The sequence below is a fragment of the Canis lupus genome, chromosome 4 (genome assembly GCF_003254725.2).
Source record: "Canis lupus dingo isolate Sandy chromosome 4, ASM325472v2, whole genome shotgun sequence".
Lineage (NCBI taxonomy): Eukaryota > Metazoa > Chordata > Mammalia > Carnivora > Canidae > Canis > Canis lupus.
The window spans coordinates 37,461,956-37,487,122 of NC_064246.1; the positions used below are offsets into that span (position 1 = coordinate 37,461,956).

Consider the following 25,167-nt stretch of genomic DNA (forward strand, 5'->3'; position numbering starts at 1 on the left):
CCACAATGAAATATGTGAATATTTTCCTTTTATCAAAAAATTAAACCATTATGGACAATGTTAAAGGCTCCTTTGACCACCTCCTTCATCCTGATCCCAGTTCCCCATCTTCAGTGGTTCTGTGTTTCCTCCTCTAGAGCTCTTCTATTTGTTTGTATCCATATGAACTTAGCAAAATAACATATATTTTTAGCTTTATCCAAAGAGCATGTCTGCTTTAGATGGAATTTGAAACTGCCGTTTGCAGTAAAAATGTTCTAAGCTGTAGAGCTTTCTGCCTTATTAATGGGATTTTTTTTTTGGTGGATATACATTTTTCAAAGGTTGTGATTTTCTTTCATTTTTCTTTTTTTCATTAGATGGCAAGGTCAGTGCTTAAGGAACACTTTTGTTTATGCTACAGCTAGCCAGCTCAGGTTTCTACCATGCCTTAGAGAACACTCTGTCCTTCCTGCTGGATTCCAGGTGTGATCTCCCAGTTTCAGATCACTCCTAGCTTTTCCACTGGACTGCTTTAGTAGGCAGCCTCTCATTGTACATAACTTAAATAATTTTATTATCCTTTCCTCATTTCTATTCCTGTTTCTAATTTGCTGAGACATCAAGTAGATGTCAAAATCTTCATAAAAATTTTGTTGTATCCTCTCTGTTTAAAGATGATACATCCGGGATCCCTGGGTGGCGCAGCGGTTTGGCGCCTGCCTTTGGCCCAGGGCGCGATCCTGGAGACCCGGGATCGAATCCCACGTCAGGCTCCCGGTGCATGGAGCCTGCTTCTCCCTCTGCCTATGTCTCTGCCTCTCTCTCTCTCTCTCTCTGTGTGACTACCATAAATAAATGAAAAAAAAAATTTAAAAAAAAAAAAAATAAAGATGATACATCCTCATTTTGAGAAAATTAAAGCAATTGAGAATTGTTATAAAACAGAATGTGTAACCATATCATCACTTTGATAACATCTTTCTAAACATCTCTGGTGAATACTCACAGGTGCACACAATTTTACACAAACAAGATCATACTATGCACATTGTATTGTAATTGGCTTTCTTAGTTCAAAAAAATATATCCTTACAGTTTGCTATGTCAGTGAATATAGATCTACATTATCCATTTTATTGGCTGATAATAATATTTTTATTTTTATTTTTAAAATATTTTATTTATTTATTCATGAGAGACACAGAGAGAGAGAGGCAGATACACAGGCAGAGGGAGAAGCAGGCTCCATGCAGGGAGATCCAGGGGTCTCCAGGATCACGCCCTGGGTTGAAGGCGGCGCTAAACCTCTGAGCCACCCAGGCTTTCCAATATTTTTAAATAGTACGACATGTTTCTTCTTATTTAATAGGAAAGCACAAAGAAGCAAACAAAAAAGTGTATCACATTCTCTCAACCTTGATATCCTATATTGAACAGTTTGTAAAACTAAAAGAAACACATCTATGGGATTAGAAAAATTCATGCTACAAAAAGTTACAAAATAAAAAGTGAAAGTTTAAAGCAACCCTCTGTTTTCTAGCTCAGTCTTTCTAAGGCCAAATGCCTTTATTACTTTCTTGTGAATCTTTCAAAGCATACAAAATTACTTACATATATGTATTTTCTCTTTTTTGTTTGTTTTTAACACAAAAAAGATCACACTATTACATAGAGTATTTATTCTGCTTTTTTCATTTGATGTATTTTGGGGATCATTCCTTAACTACAAGGTAAATATATTTTTTTAACAGCTGCATAAAGGAAGTCATTTGTTAGGATGTGCCACAATTTATTTAACCAGTTCCCTATGGTGGATATTTGGTTGTTTCCAGGGTTTTGCTTGTTTGTTGATTTATTATGCAGTTTTGATTTTACTATTACCAATAATGTTGCAAGAACATATTTGTACTTATCTTAACAAGGATTGCTCACATATCCATAGAGAAAATTTTAAGCACTGGGGCTTGGGTTAAAAGGTGTATGTGTTTCACACATTGGTAGAAATTGCCAAATCATCATCCAGAAAGGTTGCACCAAATAATACTACAACAAAAGTGTTCAGTGCTTGTTTCCTACCTCAAATTTTTAAGCTGTTGCCAATCAAATAAATTAAAATTGTTATTTTCTAATTTGCATCTACTTATTATGAATGAAGTTGAGATACTTTTCAAATATTCATTGGCTGTTTGTAGTTTTTTCCTTGAAGCTGTTTGTATACATTCACTGTTTTTTCCTCCTAGACTATATTTGTACATCTTTTTCAATAGCTATCAGTAGAATTTGTGTGAACAGATAAGGTATTATTGAGCAAGCTATCAGTAGAATTTGTGTGAACAGATAAGGTATTACTGAGCAAGGTATTACACTGCTTGGATAATTTATTCAACTAGTTACCTCATAATGAATAGTTAGGATGTTTACAATATCCTACTGCAGTTTCAGGCTTCTTGTACTTGCATTTTTGTGATCTGAATCAAACATCCCTTTAAGTTAGATTCCAGAAGTAAAATTGCTGATTTATCAAAAGCCAGATTGTCAAAATTTCTTTAAAAAAATTATTTATTTATAGAGACACAGAGAGAGAGGGGGAGACACAGGCAGAGGGAGAAGCAGGGAGCCCGACGTGGGACTCGATCCCAGGTGCCCCCCTGGGCTGAAGGCGGCGCTAAACTGCTGAGCCACCCGGGCTGCCCCGTTTGTCAGAATTTCAAAGTAGCATTGTTTGGTGGGAGAATGGCCCAAGTCGAGGAGTGGGAGAAAAGAAAGAGGAACTAAATAGGAGCTCCAGATTGCAAAGGGTAATCTGCTCTAAATTAAAATTGAACTAAAAGGCTAATTGGTGATGTTATCATCCTAGCTGCTTTCATCAATAAGCTTCTTAAAATTCTAAATCTCCTCCATTTGGTGCCTGGATCTCCTGGGAGTCTGCAAATTCTGTGAAGGGAAAAAAGAAAAAAGTAATTTTCAAGTGAATAATAGTATTAAAACATAGTTATAAGCACATTTTGAATCCTTGTGGCCAGGCAATTTTAATGTTGACTTTACATTTCTGTTTACAATTGTCTGAGTGGTGCATACTGTTTGAAGGAACATTTGGCATTATGGTAATTCATTAATTGAAACTGAATGGAGGAAGTCGTGGGAGACTTGAGTCAGCTTACCTCAAGGACTGGTGGCCTTCTGTGCAAGCTGAGTTCGAAAGAACCTGTGCACAAAGCAATCCATTAAATTAGAATAATGTAGGAAATGATTTGGGGGAGGATGAACTGCATAAATCTTGTCTTTGTACCTAACAACTTGTTCATTAGCGGTTAGTGTAGTAGAAAATACAGAGCGAAGAAATTTACATTTCTGGTTGGAGTAATAATTGGATTAGGACACCAATTCAGACCACAAATTGCATTCATGACCACAATGCCAACTTTAGTTTTATAGGGGTTATGAGGTGACACTGCATTAAACTAGGCATCCCAGGATTGCTTGGGCAGTTTTGACTGAATATGAGGTTTGCCTTGGTATCTGCAAAGTTAAGAAAGAAATGAAGTAGGTCACACTGATGAGGAAGCAGAAGGCAAGCTGAAGACAAAGCATTAGCTGACATCCCACAAACCAACACCCCCACCATGTGGGGTCTGTGGGACATTCCTCACCTCAGGTACTCCTGGCTTCCCTAAAACTAGGGGAAGGAAAAAAACAAATGGTTAACTAATAGAGATCACAGTCCTGCAAAACAGGAGTCCCTATAAGTTCAACAATGTCTTAGTGATTTACAAGGAAAAAGCATTCTTATCTATAGCCTAACTTCCAGAGACCCATAACTCCATTTCCTGGAGTCCTAACACCACTTTTCCCTTCCTTGAATGTTGTGGGAAACAGAGACAAAAGGGAAAGGAAACAAAATTAAGTTTCTTTATGACCTGCAGCCCATTAACAAGAACTTGTAATAGAAGGAGTTTAAAATTCCTCCAGAATGCTCCCAATTATCTTGATGTTAGTGCCTTACTAGAAGGAAAAACAACCTTAGCTTGACAATAGCAAGGCCCCCAGTACCTTGTAAATCTTCTTTAGCATATGAAAGCCTTGAACACCTCTCTTTTTTCCTTACCGCCCCCAACTCCCAAGTATATAATCAGCCATTCCTCACAACCCCGAGGCAGCAGCTCTTGTCCTTGTGCTTTCATAAAATCACCTTTTATGCGCCAAAGATATTTCAATAATTCTTTCTTGGCCATCAGCTCTGGACCTCACCAACATTCCAAAACTACATCAACACTATTTGTACAACATAATTATCTGAACATTTTCTGCATTAATATTTTTGATAGACAAAATTAAATAGACAAAAATTGGTTTGCTCTCATTTTTTTGTTCTAATATGCATTTATTTGATTATTATGAATATATATGCACACACATATAACATTAATAATGTAATCTATTTTTCTTTTTCCAATGTTATTTTCTTTTGAAAAAAATCCGAGATAGAAATTCACCATTTAAATAAAATTTTTTTTGTCTTTTTTACACTACATGCATATTCAGTTTTACATATTTGCAACAATATTATGGGTAGAGTTTTGATTTCTGCATTTTATTTAACATATACCATAAATGTTTTCCCATTTTGCTAGTCTGTTTTTATTCTTGTTTTCTCTTGCTTCATGCACTTTCCCCCCCTTTTTTTTTGTATACTTTTTATTGGAGTTCAATTTGCCAACATAGCATAACACCCAGTGCTCATCCCATCAGTGCCTCCCTCACTCAGTCACCCCAACCTCCCCCACTCCCCCTCACCTCCCTTTCCATCACTCCTTGTTCGTTTCCCAGAGTTAGGAGTCTCTCATGTTCTGTCACCCTCACTGACATTTCCCACCCATTTTCTCTCCTTTCTCCTTTATTCCCTTTCACTATTTTTTTATATTCCCCAAATGAATGAGACCATATAATGTTTGTCCTTCTCTGATTAACTTATTTCACTCAGCATAATACCCTCCAGTTCCATCCATACCAAAGCAAATGGTGGGTATTCATCATTTCTAATGGCTGAGTAATATTCCATTGTATACATAGACCACATCTTCTTTATCCATTCATCTTTCGATGGACACCGAGGCTCCTTCCACAGTTTGGCTATTGTGGACATTGCTGCTAGAAACATTGGGTGCAGAGTTGCAAACGAGTGAGCAGAAGGCAGTTCGGCCGCGAGAGTGGAGCAATGCCTAAATCAAAGGAACTTGTTTCTTCAAGCTCTTCTGGCAGCGATTCTGACAGTGAGGTTGACAAAAAGTTAAAGAGGAAAAAGCAAGTTGCGCCAGAGAAACCTGTGAAGAAGCAAAAGACTGGCGAAACTTCAAGAGCCCTGTCATCCTCTAAGCAGAGCAGCAGCAGCAGAGATGATAACATGTTTCAGATTGGGAAAATGAGGTACGTCAGTGTTCGGGACTTTAAAGGGAAAGTTCTAATTGATATTAGAGAATATTGGATGGATCCAGAAGGTGAAATGAAACCTGGAAGAAAAGGTATTTCTTTAAATCCTGAGCAATGGGATCCCTGGGTGGCGCAGCGGTTTAGCGCCTGCCTTTGGCCCAGGGCGCGATCCTGGAGACCCGGGATTGAATCCCACATCGGGCTCCCGTGCATGGAGCCTGCTTCTTCCTCTGCCTATGTCTCTGCCTCTCTCTTTCTCTCTCTCTCTCTGTGACTATCATAAATAAATAAAAATTAAAAAAAATAAATAAATAAATCCTGAGCAATGGAGCCAGCTGAAGGAACAGATTTCTGACATTGATGATGCAGTAAGAAAACTAAAATCAGAGCCATATAAAACCTGTACTGTTCTAGTTGTTTTAATCTTTTTACATTGGCTTTTGTTTTCTAAACGTTGTTTTCCAAGCTATTGTATATTTGGATTGCAGAACAATTTGTAAGATTGAATACTTTTTTTTATGTGCATTATTAAAAGTGTTCTGAGTGAAGCTAATTGTCAACTTGATTAAGGAGGATTGCTTTGTGCCCGCCACCTAGTGTAAAATAAAATCAAGTAATACAAAAAAAAAAAAAAAACATTGGGTGCAGGTGTCCCGGCGTTTCACTGCATCTGTATCTTTGAGGTAAATCCCCAGCAGTGCAATAGCTAGGTCCTAGGGCAGATCTATTTTTAACTCTTTGAGGAACCTCCACACAGTTTTCCAGAGTGGCTGTACCAGTTCACATTCCCACCAACAGTGCAAGAGGGTTCCCCTTTCTCCACATCCTCTCCAACATTTGTTGTTTCCTGTCTTGTTAATTTTCCCCATTCTCACTGGTGTGATCCCAGATCTTAGGTATCTCATTGTGGTTTTGATTTGTATTTCCCTGATGGCGAGTAATGCATTTTCTCATGTGCTTCTTGGCCATGTCTATGTCTTCCTCTGTGAAATTTCTGTTCATGTCTTTTGCCCATTTCATGATTGGATTGTTTGTTTCTTTGCTGTTGAGTTTAATAAGTTCTTTATAGATCTTGGATACTAGCCCTTTATCTGATATGTCATTTGCAAATATCTTCTCCCACTCTGTAGGTTGTCTTTTAGTTTTGTTGACTGTTTCTTTTGCTGTCATGCACTTTCCCTTGACCACTGTCATGTAACCAATGTGTTTGTGCAGGTATGTGAGCCCATGTATTTTCCTCCATAACCATGTAAGCCTAGTAGAAAAGATATACAGATACATGTATACACATATAAATAAATTTGTAAAATATATATGAGGTTGTGAGTTGTCATATGCTTATACAGAAGTGAGATCATAAACTAAATATATTTCTCAGTTACATCCTTTATTTATTCATCAGGGCAGCCTGCCAGATCAGTAGCTACAGATCAAAGTTGATTTTTTTAATAGCCACATAGTTACCCATAGTATAGATACACACCTTATTCATCAATAGAGAGTTCCTCCATTGATGGGCTTTTAAGCTGTTCTTAAGTTTTTTGTTATTACAACCAATGCCACAATAAATATTCTCATAGATCTTAGATTGTTAGGATGAAGATTACTAGAACGGAGGGTATGTATATATGTATATTTTTTAAATTAAAAAAATGTTTTTTGATTGGGGGGAACAGGGTGGGAGGAGGGGCAGAGGAAAAGAGACAGAATCTTAAGCAGGTTCCATACCCAGCACAGAGCCAGATGTGAGGCTTTTTTTTTTTTTTTTTTGCCGGATGTACGGCTTGATCTCACCATCTTGAGATCATGACTTGAACTGAAATCATCAAGAATTGGACACTTAATTGACAGCTACCCAGGCACCCCTATATTTTTGGTTTTTAATGTATAATGCCATATTACTTTAACAAGCTGTGTGTGGACCTTATTTGGATCTCGAGTCAAGTAAACTATAAAATTAAGAAGTACATTTATAAGACAATGGGAAATTTGAACACTAGATATTTCATTAAATTAAGAAATGAAAAAAAAAGAAATGGGGGGACTTTTTTAGATGTGGGATACATACTGAAATACTTATGGATGAAATAATTTGCTTCAGAAAAGTACTGGAGGGAGAGAAGTGGATTGAAGTTGGTATAATTATGCCATTGTCTCCTTTTTTAAAAAAATTTTATTTATTTATTCATGAGAGACACAGAAAGAGAGAGAGGCAGAGACACAGGCAGAGGGAGAAGCAGGCTCCACACAGGGAGCCTGATGTGGGACTTGATCCCGGGACTCCAGGATCACATCCTGGGCCAAAGACAGGCAGCTAAACCACTGAGCCACCCAGGGATCCCCTCGTTGTCTTCTTTTATATGTGTTTGAAATTTCCACAATAATAATAATAATAATAACTATAGCAATTCATACTATATAATGTATGAGAAAAACTATTTCCTTATATTTCCCTTAGCACTGGGTATTATTACTTTTTTTTAATTATTACTTTTTTGTTTTTGTCAATCTGATATATGAAAAAAGATATTTGTTGATATGGTTTTTATTTATCTTATTACTATTACTAGGAAGGTTGGTTTTCTTGAGAAGGTATAAAACTTCCTTGTTGGCAACCAATAGCTAGGCCATGTTGTTTCCAAATGAACATAAACTTCCTTGTTGGCAACCAACAGCTAGGCCATGTTGTTTCCAAATAAACAAACAATACTTCTTACAGGTGCCTGAGTGGTTTAGTCAGTTAAGTGTCTGCCTTTAGCTCAGGTCATGATCCCAGGATCCTAGGACGGAACCCCCAAGTTGGGCTCCCTGCTCAGGGGGGAAGTCAGCTTCTCCCTCTCCTTCTGCCCTCCCCTCTTCTCCCTCTCCTTGTGCCCTCTCCCTCGTTCATGCTCTGTTTCTCACAGAAACTAATAAATTCTCTCTCAAATAAATAAATAAATAAATAAATAAATAAATTCTCTCTCTCTCAAATAAATAAATAAAATCTTCAACAAAACAATACTTCTTAGAATATAAATAAGAGGTACACAAGGCCACTCAGTGACCATTTCTGGAACAAGACAGAGAAAGACCATAAAAACCATATAACATCCCCCACTTCTGACTAAACTGAGTCACAGCTTCTCTTTTACCAATGACAACTTTAGCCTTGCTTCAATCCTCATGCTTCCTAGATAAAAATTATTGAGATATACAGCCACTAAATTGCCCCAACTTTCTGACAACCTTCAATCCATAACCGGACCCTACTTCTTTAACTTTTCTGGGAATAATCCAGCACAAGTCTCAATACTATGAGAAGCCTTTCCTGAGGTCCCCTTGCTAAGGCCTCTACAGTTCCTCTGGAGTACTTTGTCCCTTGCTGCAGGAGGGTAAATCTAATCTTCTTTCCTATGGATATGTTCCTGGAGGCTTTTGGTAGTGGGCTTTAAAACAATCTTTTCAAAGTTTATTGTCCATTTGGATTTTTTCTTTAGGACATTCTCCCAGTTCAGTGGGTTGTTCTGAATTTTATTCTTTTGTGTGTGTCAGTCCCATTGTTTTCCTTCCCCATTCTTTTCCAGGAGCCATATGTACTACTCTTTAGTCAGAAGAGGTAAATGATAAGGATTCTGATCACTCTGGGTTTGATGCCATTAGCAAGAATCTTCAGGATCTTATTAATTCACTAGTAATGCTCCTGGGGGCTAAGCTAAGTTGGACCTCTTTATTCACTCCAGACTCTTCTGGTTATTTTCTTGCACGCCAGTCCAGTTTGGCTAATGCTGACAATATGTGTGTATACCATTTATTGCTCATTTCATTAGGTATTAAGGGAGAAAATTCATCCCCTTACTTAAAAGTCTGACATTTGGGCAGCCTGGGTGGCTCAGTGGTTTGGCGCCACCTTCGGTCCAGGTTTTGATCCTGGAGACCCAGGATCAAGTCCCAAGTCAGGCTCCCTGCATGGAGCCTGCTTCTCCCTCTGCCTGTGTCTCTGTCTCTCTCTCACACTCTGTGTCTCTCATGAATAATAAATAAAATCTTTAAAAAAAGTCTGACATTTATATTAGATTTTGCTGTTTACTTAAAAGTTCTGATGTGAGATATACAAAAATTCAATAGTTTTTTTAACTGTTCTTTTATTGATATGAAATATCACTATGTGTTCCTTTTAGTGCTTTCTATCTTGAATTCTACTGTTTGCCTCATTAACATTGTAATGTACACAACATAATCTTTTGTTTGGTGTGCTGGGAAAATATTTTGATATTTAAACCCATGTGTTTTTATCCAATATGTAACTCTCTATTCAGATGACTAGACTCTGAGTCATCCTTTGGCCTCAAGGGAGATTGTCACAATAGAACAAGAATACAAAGAGGCAAATTCTTGACTTGTGAATTTTGAAGCTGGGGCTTGGGTGTAAGGCACACTGAACCAGTTTCTTCTCCCTAGCTCAGAGAAGAGAAGAACTAAGGCATGTTCTGTTTGGTCTATTCTATTTCCTTAGGTGTTAATTCTCTCTTTTGTAGGATGTGGTATCTCTCATTTTTTATGTTAAAACATTCCTCAAATGTTTTGTCATTCTTGGTTGGGTACTCATCTTAATTTTTGAAGTTCCCTATTAGCCCACATGTGAGTGCTACATCTATTTATCACATCTTGTTGCCAGTAATTTCAGGAAAGAATTCAGACTTGCTGCTGGATGTAGAATATTTAATATCTAGAACTAGAACCGAGGACAACCATCTTATTACCATGGACACTGCAATGCCTTGCCTCTTTAGCTTAGGTGCTTATACTGACACTCACTTCTCTTACTGCCAGGTGCTTACAAAAGCTGCAGAGGATGACATTATTTGCTGCCTATGTCTCATTCCTATTTCCCCATATCCCTTGGCTCCGAGGCTGGAGAAACTTCAAGTTGCTCTTCCCTTTTGTTTCAGTTTTTTCCCCCCTCTGGAAATTTGAGGTTATGATTTTCTCTTTTTTTAACACATGTGTTTATGTATTTTTATTTATTATTTTTTTAGTAGGCTCCATCCCCAACATGGGGCTTGAACTCATGACCCTGAGATCAAGAATTGTATGCTATACTGACTGAGCCAGCCAGGTACCCCATGCTTTGCTCTTTTAATCTGATACCATTTGCTCTTCCTTTTAAGAGATTTCCTTATAATTCCAGCAGACTAATATGATTAGCAACATCATATCCTCCCTCAACACTTCTGTGTGATTCTCTATTTTTCTCATCAATTTGATTTCCCACTCTTCTACAGTTATTTATGTCACATTTACTACTCTCCTTAAATTTCTGACTATTCCATCTCCTTTCATACTGTCAGAAGACCTTGCTGTTTTTCACACAAAGAAAATTGAAACCATCAGATGGGAACTCCTTCATCCTCCCCAAGCCAAACTCCAAATGCACCCACAACCACGTCTACCCTCTCCTCCTGCCCCTCCTGTGGCATTAGATGTGCTGTTTCTCATCACATCTAAGGCTAAGCTCTACAGCTATACTCTGCATGCAGTTCCCTCCCATCATCCTCAAACCTTACACTCTCACATGTTCTTTCCCTTACCTGTATATCCTGCTACTCCTTCCCATCTCTGTCCTCCTATGCTCTTAAACATGAATAAGTCTGTCCCATCTTAAAAACAACCACAACCCGAACTTTGTCACTCCACTTTCTCCTCTGGCTTCCATCCCATTTCTTTAGTCTTCTTTATAAACTTTCAGAGAATGATCTACATTAGCAGCCTCCATTTCCTAGCCTCACATTGACTTCTCAACCCACTGTAGCCTGTCCCTCAGTACTCCACAGATATAGTGCTCACTCAAATCACCCAAGGTCGGGATGCCTGGGTGACTCGGTGGTTGGGCACCTGGCTTCAGCTAAGGTCATGATCCTGGGATCCAGGACTGAGTCCCACATCAGGCTCCCTGTGGGGAGCCTGCTTCTCCCTCTGCCTGTGTCACTGCCTCTCTCTCAGCCTGTGTCTCTCATGAATAAATAAATAAATCTTAAAAAAAAATCACCAAAGGTCTGTGGTGGTTTAAAAATATGGACACAAATTCTTTAATGTTCCTCTTTAAGAGTAGAGTCTAATCCCCTTCTCCCCCCCCACTTTTTTTAAGATTTTATTTATTTATTCATGAGAGACACACAGAGAGAGGCAGAGGCAGAAGCAGGCTCCATGCAGGGAGCCCGATGTGGGACTTGACCCCAAGACTCCAGGATCACACCCTGAGCCGAAGGCAGATGTTCAACCGCTGAACCACCCAGGCGTCCCAAATCCCCTTCTCCTTAAGTGTGGGTTATCTATATGTTTATCTTTATGACCATACACTGTCTTGATTTACATAGATCTATAATTCATTTTGAAATTGGGAGCTGTAAACCCTTCAACTTTGTTCTTTTTCAAAATTGTTTTGACTATGCTAGGTATTTCGAATTTTTACTTATTTGAAGATCAATTTATTTATTTGAGAGAGAGAGAGAGAGAGAGAGAGAAAACAAGTGAAGGGGATGGCCAGAGGGAGAGGGAGAAGCAGGCTCCCCACTGAGCAGGGAGCCTGATGCTAATCTCCATTCCAGGACCCTGAGATCATGACCTGAGCCAAAGGCAGATGCTTAACTGACTGAACAACCCAGGTGCCCCTTTTTGAATTTTTTTTTAAATTTTTATTTATTTATGATAGTCACAGAGAGAGAGAGAGAGAGAGAGAGAGAGAGAGAGGCAGAGACATAGGCAGAGGGAGAAACAGGCTCCATGCACCGGGAGCCCTACGTGGGATTCGATCCCGGGTCTCCAGGATCGCGCCCTGGGCCAAAGGCAGGCGCTAAACCGCTGCGCCACCCAGGGATCCCCCCTTTTTGAATTTTTATATGAATTTTAGGATCATCTTGTCAGCTTAAGCAAAAAAGGTAGCTGAGATTTTGATAGGGTTGTATCGAATCTATAGATCAATTTGGAGGAGAATTGCCATTTTAAGATTGAGTCTTCCAATCCCATGAACATGAAATTTCTCTCCCACTTATTTAAATCTTCTTTAATTTCTCTTAGCAGTATTTTGTAGTTTTCAGTGTACAAGTCTTACATTTCTTTTGCTAAATTAATTACCTAAGCATTTTATCTTCTTGATACTATTGTGAATGGAATTATTTCATTTTCAGATTGTTCATCATTACTAAATAGAAAAAGCATTGATTTTTATGTATTGATCTTATAACCTGTGAACTTACTGAGATTATTTGTATCATAGTATTTGTTTATTTAACTGAGTTTTATGTTGGTGCTGGTATGGCTAGTTCACTTAAAAGCCCATCTGCTCTGGTCCTGACAAATTCCAGTGCCATTTCTGTTGTCAGTAATGAACTCCCAGTTGTCTGCATTCTACTCAACCTAATCCAGTTCCAATGCAGAATTAATTAGAGGGTACAGCTCCCCATCTCCCGCTTTTTATTCCTGCTTTTCATCAGGGCTAGAAAGGTGCAGTCTGGGATGCCTCCTACCAGGGAAAGGACTAAGATGCCAAAAGAATTGGTGTTTAAAACTGAACAACCCCTCTGGTCCAGTTCCATACTTGAGGATCTGAGGTTTCTTGGATTTTGTTCTAAGTCCCTACTCCAGCTCCCTGGGGTTGGGGGACTCTACCTAGGACTCCAAGTGTGCAGAATGTGCCTTGTTTTGGTAAGTAATGTTTTCCTGGGGGAAAATGAGGGGCAGCACCTCTTCTGCCTAATCCCTGACTATTTCTTCAGATGGTTCTCTATGACGGGTGGACAGACAGGACTCCCAACTAAGTTGATGCCAGCCTGCAGTGGTTGCTCTTCTCTTTTGGGGGATCCTTGCTTTTTGGTTCCTGGGAACTTCTGCTGATGCTTGGGCAGCTCTTTGTTTCAGAAGTTAGAGATTGTAAATAAACCAGATGGATAGCTGTGGGCCTTCCCCAGGGCCAGGTATTAGCATTGCAAATATGATTCTTCAGTTCTAGTTAGTAAGGTGATGCCCAGGGAGAGAAGGGATTGTGACAATTAAGGAAAGGTTCTTTCTTATTTGTAATTCCCCCCAGCTGGAGGTCTTCAAAACACAGCATCTGTCTTAGAAGGTTCCCTGCTCTTTAATTATCATAATAATTATTATAATCATAATGTGAATTTGAATTTCAGTCACAATCTCAGGTGTGCATAGAGTAATTTTATTTATATTTAATAACTCTTTAATTTCTGATTCTGCATCCTCATTGTGTATAATGGCAGACAACTCCTTGCTCATCCCGGTCCTTAAGTTCAGCGTTAGCACAAGTACAGCCATCTCAGGCCCCTGTGAATAAGAGCTGAAATTTACCTTGCTTCAGTTACAGGAAAAAACAGCTTACAGCTTAATGCCCTTGAGAGCCCCATATCAGAATGTAAACAGAACTTGAGAAATTCTTCCACCCCTTCTGGAGATCCCCTAGACCAGCCCATAAAACTAAAGTGGAACCCACCTTGGGGTCCAAGTCTCTGCTCCGCTGTGTCGGGTATACTTGGACCCAAGCTCGAGCTTGTAAATAAACTCTCGTGTACTCTCATTGGTGTTGGCTCCTTGGTGGTTTCTCGGATTTGCAATCTTAGGCACAAAAATTTAAGCTTTTTCATCATAAGTTTGAAGAGTTATAAAAGATTTATTAACATTCTGCATATATTGATATTTATTTATTTTTAAAAGATTTTATTTATGGACGCCTGGGTGGTTCAGCGGTTGGGCATCTGCCTTTGGCTCAGGGTATGATCCTGGAGTCCTGGGATCCCGTCCCACATCGGGCTCCCTGCATGGAGCCTGCTTCTCCCTCTGCCTGTGTCTCTGCCTCTCTCTCTCTCTCTCTCTCTCTCTCTCTCTCTCTGTCTCTCATGAATAAATAAATACAATCTTTTTAAAAAAAGAAAACTATTATTCCATATTTTTAGATATATCCAAAGAAGTCTAATATTATAGCAGTTTAATTTCATTAAAAATACTTTGATATTTTAAGATGAGGAACAATCTAAAGATGTCTGCTTTCACCACTTTTTAAAGCATTGTGCTTGAGGTCCTATCCAGAGTAATAAGGCAAGGCAAAGAAATAAAAGGGTCACAGATTGGAAAGAATGAAGTAAAACTCGTTATTCAGAAATGAAGACCACCCAAATGAAAATAGGCTATTTATTCAGAATTTGTCATAGGAGATAGCCACTACTACTTGCCTTTGGCAGAGACTCAAAGTCAGATAGGGAGGCTGGAAAGCTTTATAGTGAAAAAAAAAAAGGGAAAGCTTCAAGTCTGCACTGATTGGAGGCTATTGTCATAGGGAAGCTAGAGGTGAATTAACTAGAAGTGGCATCTGATGTGATGGTTTGGGGAGCATGTTTGTCTTTTTCTGATTAGTCTTGAGTTAGTAGTAGTATCAAGAAACAAGGGGCAGCCCGGGTGGCTCAGCGGTTTAGCGCCACCTTCAGCCCAGGGTCTAATCCCCGAGATCTGGAATCAAGTCCCACGTTGGGCTCCCTTCATGGAGCCTGCTTCTCCCTCTGCCTGTGTCTCTGCCTCTGTCTCTCTGTGCCTCTCCTGAATAAATAAATAAATAAATCTTTAAAATAAAATTTAAAAAAAGGACACAAACAGTCACTGATCAAGTTCTGACCATTCTGGATTGATTGCTTCAGAGGTTGTTATTTTGCTTCTTAGAGCAGTTGCTGCAGAGTTTGTGGGTTAGAGTTCTGTTGTCATATATGGTCTATCACATATTCAGTCACTCAGTTAACATGAACACATATGTAGGAAATCCAGAGAAATCTACAAAAACTGTAGAAATCATAAGTGAGTTTATCAAGGACTCATGATATAAGGTCAATACATAAAAATTAATTCTACAGATATATCCATGGAAATAGAAGCAGATGATTGAGAAGGGGAAATGGGGAACAACTGTTAATGGATATGGAGTTTCTCTTTGCCGTGATGAAGATGTTATGGAATTAGATAGTGGTGATGATTGCACAACCTTGTGAATACACTAAAACCACTGAGCTATATTCTGTATTTTTTTTAGCTATATTCTTTAAAAGGGCAAATTTTATGGTATGTGAATTATATCTCAATAAAGAACATTTATTGTATTTTTATATAGTAGCAATAAATTGAAAAAATAAAAAGTATAATAACATCAATAGATATGAAATACTAAGGGATAAATTTATTTATTTATTTTTTTTATTTTTTTTTTCCTAAGGGATAAATTTAACAAAAAATGTACAAGACCTGTACACTGAAAATTTAAATAGTGCAAAATTTCAGAGAAGTTAAAGAAGACATAAACAAATGGAGAAATACACTATATTCATAAATTCAGTACTATTACAATGCCAATTCTCTTTAAATTGATTTATAGAATCAATGCAACCCTAATCCTGGCAGGCTTTTTTTTGGTAGAAGGACAAGCTGATTCTAATACGATTCAGAATAGCAAAGACAATTTTGTAAAAGAAAAGTTGGAGGATAGAGGGATCTGCATACACGCTGCCAAGTTTCACCACTTATTAACTATACTTGATCAAACTTCTTTGCCATCCTGGCCTTACTTTCTTAATCAGTAAAAAGAGAATAATAATAATACCTACTTACATAGGATTTCTGAGAGGATTAACTGAGATAATACATATAAAGCACTTAGAAAAGTACTTGGAACACAGTAGGCCTTCAAATGTATTGTTACTGTTGTTACTGTCCTCTCTGCCTTACCAGTCTGGGGCATTCAGATGTACAGGGGAGAGTCTAGAGATTTAGGCAGTCTCCCTGACCCCTTACCCAGATTAACATCCTGTCCTTTTCACTGCATGCCCCTGTCCACTGATACAGGGGACATATATGGGAGTACTACTCTCAAATGCCAGACAAAAGGTGGTACACATGTCTCATCCTTGGGTCCCCCAGATTTCAATCGGCACTTCATCACCTTCTCCCTCTGCCGTAAACCTAGATGTACAGAAGCTGGCATGGAGCTTGAAGCTACTACATTGCTTCTAATTTCCTTTATTTGTTTTCTACCGCTCTCCCATCTCTGGGACTTTGTAGTCTTAGGCCGGGAAGAAAAACCAGTTTTCCCTGTTTGTATGGCCTCAAAAATAATTTCTGTCCTTTACCTCCTAAACACTAAGAAATGATGCCTTTGTTTTGTCAGTAGGGCAGTCATTAGCATAAGATGCTAATTTTTAAAAATTGAATTGAAAGTTTATATGCAGTGAAATGGTGTTAATCTTAAGGATATGATTCAATGAAATTTGACAACCAACACCCCAATAGAGAGATTTCCATCGCCTGAGAAAGTTCCTTCATGCCTCATTACAGTCAATCCTCAACCCCTTTCTCTCAATAGGCAACCACTGTTCTGATTTATATTGAAACTGGTGGATTTAGATAAGGCAGCTATATCAGATCTGAGGGAGCAATAATCCAACTAATGTTTTGAAATAAACCACAACAAAACTACCACTACATTTACTATGAGCCTTCCTTGATCATTTATTCTGTAAGAATCACTTCAAAAAGCACTTTATGTGAATTATCTCATTTACTCCTCCGGAGAGCTCCGAAAACCAAATCCTATTCTCATCCCCATTTCTCAATGAGAAAACTGAGGCTCTGAGAAGTTAAGGTGCTTGCCAGGTGTTTCACTGCTATTAAAACCCAGAGTAGAGATGAAAATTTTGAAGGAATTTCAAGGCCAGTTGTCATTATGAGGGGGACACAGATCTAAAACTTTTGTATAATTCAGAACACATCAATTTCTAAATTAACAACTAATGTCACTTGTATTTGTTTTAATGCTGATTTCTAAAAACTCCTTAGCATGATTCATATTCTTCAGCAGAGTGTACTCTTTAAATTGTCAACATGGTATCTCATGATGACTGGTCTTCCTCTTAAGGTTTCCTCACATTTGAGGGGCACCTTTAATAGCTCTGTAATCAGAATTATTACCTAACAAAGTATTACCTAACAGAATAGTTAAAGGACACTGTTATGCAACATAGAGATGATATTGCATTACAATAACAAATGTAGAGTGGACAAGTAAAAATTTAACTTCGGGAAATTTTCCAAAGCACATAAAAGCTATAGTTTTTCTTTTTGCCAGCTGAAGGATGCCCAATTTGGTAACTACGTAAGCACAGTATACAATTAACCTGGCTTGCTAGTTTTGAATTATGAAATTCTTGGCAGATGTCTTAAATTGGGGGTGGGATGGGGATTGCATTGCTTCTTTTTTCTGCATATGGTGAGACTTTATTTATATTTTAACTATGGCACTATTTCAATGTGTATCATTTTAATTCAAACATAAAGTAACTGTCTCCTTTATGAAATGAGAATAGGAACAAATTGCTTAGAGAACAGCATGGAGAAACTGACCAATTTTCCACCTTCAGCCAAGTCTGTGATTATTGAACACATTTAGAAATGATTCCTACAATTGAATGGGTAGTGAAATGTATACATTTGCAGGACTAAGAGATTTTTCTGGATGGGACAGTCTCAAATCATTTAAGGATACCTTACAGGAATAGCTTATAAGAGTATTGGAGGGCAGAAAAATGGGGGCAATTTCATGATTTTAGAGAAAATAATCCAAACTCTACTTATATGATGTTGACTTTCTGATATCTGTTATGAGAGATTGTTGAATGAAATGAAAAATATTGGGATCCCTGGGTAGCGCAGCGGTTTGGTGCCTGCCTTTGGCCCAGGGCGCGATCCTGGAGACCCGGGATCGAATCCCACATCAGGCTCCCGATGCATGGACCCTGCTTCTCCCTCTGCCTATGTCTCTGCCTCTCTCTCTCTGTGACTATCATAAATAAATAAAAATTAAAAAAAAATTAAAAAAAAAAAAAGAAATGAAAAATATTTTTACAGGGGATCCCTAGGTGGCTCAGCGGTTCAGCGCCTGCCTTTGGCCCAGGGTGTGATCCTGGAGTCCGGGGATCGAGTCCCTTGTTGGGCTCCTGGCATGGAGCCTGCTTCTCCCTCTGCCTGTGTCTCTGCCTCTCTCTCTCTTTCTCTATGTCTATCATGAATAAATAAATAAAATCTTAAAAAAATTTTTTACAGTATATTCATGTTTTGTGATACTATGCATTCATTAAAAACAGAAAGCAGGTCTCTATGTGATGAAATGAAACAACTTCCAGGATTTATTATTATGTGAAAAAAAGGGAGATACAGTACAGTTTATACAGTATGCCACCATCTGTATGTGTGGGAGTATATGCATGCATGCACCCACACATATGTGACTGTATAGTAAAATAATTTTTGGGGGAGGTTGCCAGAAGATTGGTAGCAATGTTGTCTCTGGGAAAAGCTGATGAACTGGGCAACAGGAGAGGAAGGGACTATTTTTATGGAACATGTTTCTGTTTTACTTTAACCTATTTTGCCTATTTAAAAAAGTGGGCAACTATGCATCTCTTTTGCTTCAATGACTATTTTATAGATAATCTAAGGCAAGCCAATCAGAGTCAATGAAACATTTGCTGGATCTGTTCTTACTTTTTGGTAGTCATCAATCCTTTCTTCAACAAAAAGAGGACAATATTAAATGATGGCAGTTATATATATTTTAATGTCCGTTACTTGGCAAAATGAAAGTTGACATCCCTATACCTGTGCTTTTCCTTTTTTTTGCTTTGTGTTTATATTTATAGTAGCTTTTAAAAATGTACAATTCTATCAGTTTTAGTACATGAACAGATTCCTGAAACCACCATTGTAATCAGTCAACACAGTTCTATCACTTTTTTATGGGTTGAGTTACATCCTTCCTGCCCCCGCTCCTTCAAAGGTAGGTTGAAGTCCTAACCTCCAGTACTTGTGAATGTAACCTTATTTGGAAGGAGTCTTTGGAGATGTAATCAAGTGAAGATGAGGCCATTAGAGTGGGCTCTAATCTAATATAACTGGTGTTTTTTAAAGATTTTATTTATTTATTTGAGAGAAGGAGAGCAGGGGTGTGGGGTGGAGAGCAGAGGGAGAGGGACAAGCAGACTCCTTGCTGAGCACAGAGTCGGGCTTGATCCCATGACATTGAGATCATGACCTGAGCAGAAACCAAGAGTCTGTTGCTCAACTGACTGAATCCTCCAGGCTCTACCAGTGTCTTTTAAAAAGAAGGAAAATATCATGTGAATTTTGAGGCACCCACAGGGTAAGGGTCATGTGAAGATAAAAGCAGAGATTGGAGTTATGCTGTCACAAACCAAGAAATGTAAGGATGCGGCTACTAGGAGCTGGAAGAGGTAAGTAAGCTCCTCTCTTAGTGGCTTTAGAAGGAGCACCACCCTGTTATTACCTTGATTTCAGACTTCTAATCTCCAGAACTGTGAGAGAATACATTTTGGTTGCTTTAAGACAACCAATTTTGTGGTACTTTTATCTGTGTCAGCCTTGGGAAACTTAACATATACCCCCAAGCCCTCCATTATGGACCTCTTTATGGAGATGACCTTCCCTGGGGCCAACCTGGCAACCACTGAACTGCTATCTGTTGGTAGTTTGTCTTATCATATATGTCATATAAATAGAATCATATTGTTTATAACTTTTTGATATGGGCTTTCAAATAGCACACCTTTGAGATTTATCTAGGCACTATTGATATGTGCTGAGTAATGTTCCACTGGACGGATGTACCAGTTTATCCATTTACCTAATCGAAGGACATTTGAGTTGTTTTCAGTTTGGACAATTATGGATAGAGCTGCCATAAGCTCTTTTTGTAAATATTGGTTTTCATTTCTCTAAGATAAATACCCAAGAGATTGCTGGTTCAAATGGTAAGATTGTTTTTAGATTTGTAAGAAACTGCTGAACTGTTTTCTAGAGTGACTATCATTTTGTATTCCCATCAGCAGTGTATGAGGGTTTGACATGTTCTGCATCCTTGTCAGCACTTGGAATTATTATAATAATTCTTTATTTTAGTCATTCAAATAGATGTGCAATGGTATGACATCATGGTTTTAAATCATGTTTAAATGGCATATGATGTCAAGTATTTTTTTTATGTGTTTCTTTTCTTTTTTTTTTATGTGTTTATTTTCTTTTTTTTTTTATGTGTTTATTTTCTATTTGTATCCTATTTAGTGAAGTGTTCAAGTCTTTTGCCCATAAATAGAATTGTTTTCCTTTTGTTTTTCTGGGGAGTTCTTTATATATTCTGAGCATAAATCCTCCTTTCTGAGTATGTTATTTGCAAATACTTTCTCTGAGTCTGTAGCTTGTCTTTTAATTTTTAAACAGTACTTTTGCAAAGACAAATGCTTTTAATGTTAATGAATTTCAATTTATCAGCTTTTCTTTTGTGAATTGTGCTTTTGGAGAAATCACCAGGAATTGTGTCCAATTCCATATCATGAAGATTTTATGGTTTTGGTCTATGATCCATTTTGAGTTAGTTTAGTATAAGATGTAAGGTGTAGGTTGATATTCTTTTCCTTTTATATGGATGTCCAGTTGTTCTAATGCCACTTATTGATAAAAAAAAACCCTATGATTTTATCTTTAATTGCTTTTGTGTCTTAGTCAAAAATCAGGTGGTCATATCTGTGTGGGTCTACTTCTGAAGATATGCTACATTAAAAGTCATATATTGTATGATTCTATCTGTGTGTACTCCTTTGCCAGTACCATTCTGTCTTGATTACAGTAGCTGTATCATAAGTCTTAAAATTGGATAATGTGATTCTTCCAACTTTATACTTGGTTTTTAAAAATTATTTTTTTTTCTAGTTCCTTTGCCTTTCCATGTAAGTTTTAGAATCAATTGTCTATATCTACAGAAAAAAATCCTACTGGGATTTTGATTGGAATTCTGTTAAATTTATAGGTCAATTTAGGAGAATTGAGATCTTTATTATGTTCAGTTTTGCAATTCAGGAACATGATATGCCTCTCCTTTATGTAGGATTTATTTATTTATTTATTTATTTAATTTATTTAATTTATTATATTTTAATCTTTTTAAATTTATTTTTTTAATTTTTATTTATTTATGATAGTCACAGAGAGAGAGAGAGAGAGAGAGGCAGAGACACAGGCAGAGGGAGAAGCAGGCTCCATGCACCGGGAGCCCAATGTGGGATTCGATCCCAGGTCTCCAGGATTGCGCCCTGGGCCAAAGGGAGGCGCCAAACCGCTGCGCCACCCAGGGATCCCATCTTTTTAAATTTATTTCATCAGAATTTTATAGTTTTATCTTGAACATGTTTTGTTAGTTTATACCTAATTATTTAATGTCAGGGAGCTTTTGTAATGATATTTAAAAATTTTTTATTTTCTAGTTGTTTATTGCCAATATATAAGATACAACTGATTTTATTCATATTTTTAAAGTAGCCTCTATACCCAACATGGGGCTCAAACTCACAATCCTCAGATCAAGAATTGCATGCTCCACTGACTGAGCCAGCCAGGTGCCCCAAGTTGTAATTGATTTTAATATGTTTACTGGATTTGGACCCCTATCTCATACCATATACAAAAATTAACTCAAAATGTATCAAAGACCTAAATGCAATAACTCTAAGAATAAAATATCTTCTTGACCTTGGATTAGGCAGTGACCTTGGATTAGGTTGGTTTTTTTTTTTTTTTTTTAGGTATGACACTAAAAGCACAAACAACTAAAGAAAACTAGATATGTTGGACTTCACTTATATCTGATAAGGGTATAATATCCAGAAAAACCAATTGCAGCAACTGTTGTGTTTCAGAAGACACAAATAAGAAAATGAAAAGAAAACCTGTAGAATGGAAGAAAATATTTGGAAATATGCAATTGAATGTATGTTCCCAGAAAAATGAATGCTTATGGTAGCATTATTTATGATAGTCAAAAGTGAAAACAACTCAAATGTTCACCAACTGATGATTAAATAAACAAAATATGTAATATCCATGGGACACAATGGAATATAATTTAGCCATAAAAGGGAATAAGCACTGATATCTACCATAACATTGATGAATCTCTTTTTTTTCAAAGGTTTTATTTATTTATTCATGAGAGACACAGGGGGAGAGAGAGAGAGAGAGAGAGAGAGAGAGAGGCAGAGACACAGGCAGAGGGAGAAGCAGGCTCCATGCTGGGAGCCCAACGTGGGACTTGATCCTGGGTCTCCAGGATCAGGCTCTGGGCTGAAGGCAGGCGCTAAACCGCTAAGCCACCCAGGCTGCCCACTGAATCTTGAAAACGTTATGTTAGGTGAAAGAAGGCTATATATTGTGTGATTCCATTTATATGAAATGTCCAGATAAGGTAAATCCACAGAGACAGAAAGTAGATTAGTAATTGTTGAGAGGAGGGAATGAGGAGTGACTGTATCAGTAAATGGTTACTTGTTAATTTCTGAAAGTGTTTTTTTTTTTTTTTAAGATTTTATTTATTTATTCATGAAAGACACACAGAGAGAGACACAGGCAGAGGGAGAAGCAGACTCCATTCAGGGAGCCCGATGTGGGACTCGATTCCGGGTCTCCAGGATCACACCTCCGGCTGCAGGCGGCGCTAAACCGCTGCGCCACCGGGGCTGCCCCTGAAAGTGTTTTGAAATTAGGTAGTTGTGATGGTTGTACAACTTTTGAATATATTAAAAGCACTAAATTATATACTTTTTTTTTCTTGAATAGATGAGTGATTTATTATTGATTTATTTCCAAAATTTTGTTTACATTCTAGTTAGTTGGGCAGCCCGGGTGGCTCAGCGGTTTAGCGGTTTAGCGCCGTCTGCAGCCCAGGGTGTGATCCTGTGAACCAGAGAACAGGCTATGGTTCACAGTGATTTTGTTGATCAGGTGCTCCTTGTGGTGGTTCTGGCAGCAATGGGATCCTATCTCAGGACCAGCAGTCAAGGTTCAGTGGCCCTCTGGAACTCAGTGACTTAAAGCCCGTCCTATAAGTGTTTAGGATTCTGAGCTGTTCTACATCCACAGCAAGATGTGAGAGTTCCTGGCATAGGGTATATGTTGCCATTGAGCCTTCCTGGCCTTGGAGTCCTTGAACAAAATGGTCTGTGTCTTCTTGCTGGACCAGGACCTATCAGTTAGCTATCAGGGCTCAAGGGTGAGCCAGGGAGAAGGGAGATAGAGAAGTGTATTGTGGTGGTGAGGAGAGAATGGTGGTACAGAAGAAGATGGGGTGGGAATGAGGAGAAGGAAGGAGGAGGAATAAGGAGGGAGAAGGTGTTTGGATGAGGAGAGGGGAGAGGATAGAGACTGTGGTGAGGAGAAGGATAGGGGTGAATAAGAGGGTAGGACTGAGAAGAGTGAGACAAACACAGAGCGGGGGTGTGTTTTCAAGCTTACTAAAAACATATAGCCAGGTCAATGAATTTATTACCTAAGATTAACTAAATTTATTTGAGTAAAAAAAGAGCCCACTTAAAAATTATTGAATAAAGAGGGGTGCCTGGTTGTCTCAGTTGTAGAGCATGTGACTCTTGATCTTGGGGTTATAAGTTCAAGGCCCACGTTGGTTGTAGAGCCTACTTTAAAAAAATTATTGAATAAAGAAAAGTGTAGCTGATAGTGGATAGGACAAAAATTCTGAAGATGATGTGTGAATGATTAATGCCTGTGTAAAAGAATAAGTGGTTTTGGAGTGAAACTTCATTACATATTTTTTACTCATCCATGTAATAGTTTTGACACTTTGGCTAATCTCTCTCTTTTTTTTGGCTAATCTCTCTTATTTTCCATTTCTCAATCTGTAAAATGGGGTTAAAATGTGTCTGAGAGTATTGTAAGGACTGATGGGCAAATTTATAGGTGAATGTACTGGACTTCTAGTTGTGATCCATAAATGGTAGTTCCCTTCTACTGACTAGGACTATCTTGAATGAATCTTTGAAGGAGATAGGTCTGGTCTTTTCCCTAGGCTAGCAAAGTCAACTTCTTTTAATTTATAAGTTTCTCTTCTATCACTGTATCCCAATAGTAATTAACTTTAAATAGGAGAATTTTAAGTTTAATTTAAAAATTAAAAATTTTTATGTATAGTTTGAGGTTTTTAAAAAAAGATTTTCTTTATTTATTCATGAGAGACAAAGAGAGAGAGGCAGAGACACAGAGGGAGAAGCAGGCTCCACTCAGGGAGCCCAATGTGGGACTCTAACCCAGGACTCTAGGACCATGCTGTGAGCCGAAAGCAGACACTCAACTGCTGAGCCACCCAGGCGTCCCATAGTTTGAATATTTTAAGACTATAACATTTCCACAAACAGTAAAGCCACATTGAAAAATAAAAGTCTGAGAGAATTCTTTTGTAAAATGAATACTGTTCTCTCAATTTTCCATTTTCAAGTTCTGCTTTGTTTTAGGTTTTTTTTTTAAAGTGAAGCAGAAATATTTTGTTAATTCTCTAAATTACATGAGAAATATACTTGTTTAGGTTTATATATAGGAAAAAGATAAAAAGAAATACACATGACTAGAGATGGTCTATATGATGACACCACAGGTGAGTCTTCATTTCTCCTACTCTATATTTAAAAAATGTCATCATTATGGAAGAATTCAATTATTAAAATGTAAAATATTTTACATAAATAGCTTTCCTTGATACCTGATACTTTCCAAACCCTTTGCTCCCTCATTACCTGGTGGTGATAGTCATAACATAAACCTGTCTTAAGGAATCAAATTCTTTTTTTTTCAAAGATTTTATTTATTTATCCATGAGAGATACAG

General features: G+C 37.8%; 1 long non-coding RNA gene across 1 annotated transcript; it reads right to left on the minus strand.

Moving 5' to 3' along the window:
* Positions 1 to 2,558: 2,558 nt before the first annotated feature.
* Positions 2,559 to 5,521, minus strand: LOC112651662 (uncharacterized). The gene is made up of 4 exons (XR_003130952.3): positions 4,991 to 5,521; positions 3,633 to 3,658; positions 3,144 to 3,187; positions 2,559 to 2,916 (listed from the first exon to the last, which is right to left on the minus strand). It is a non-coding gene; the product is annotated as an uncharacterized LOC112651662 (long non-coding RNA).
* Between the last annotated feature and the right edge of the window lie 19,646 nt (positions 5,522 to 25,167).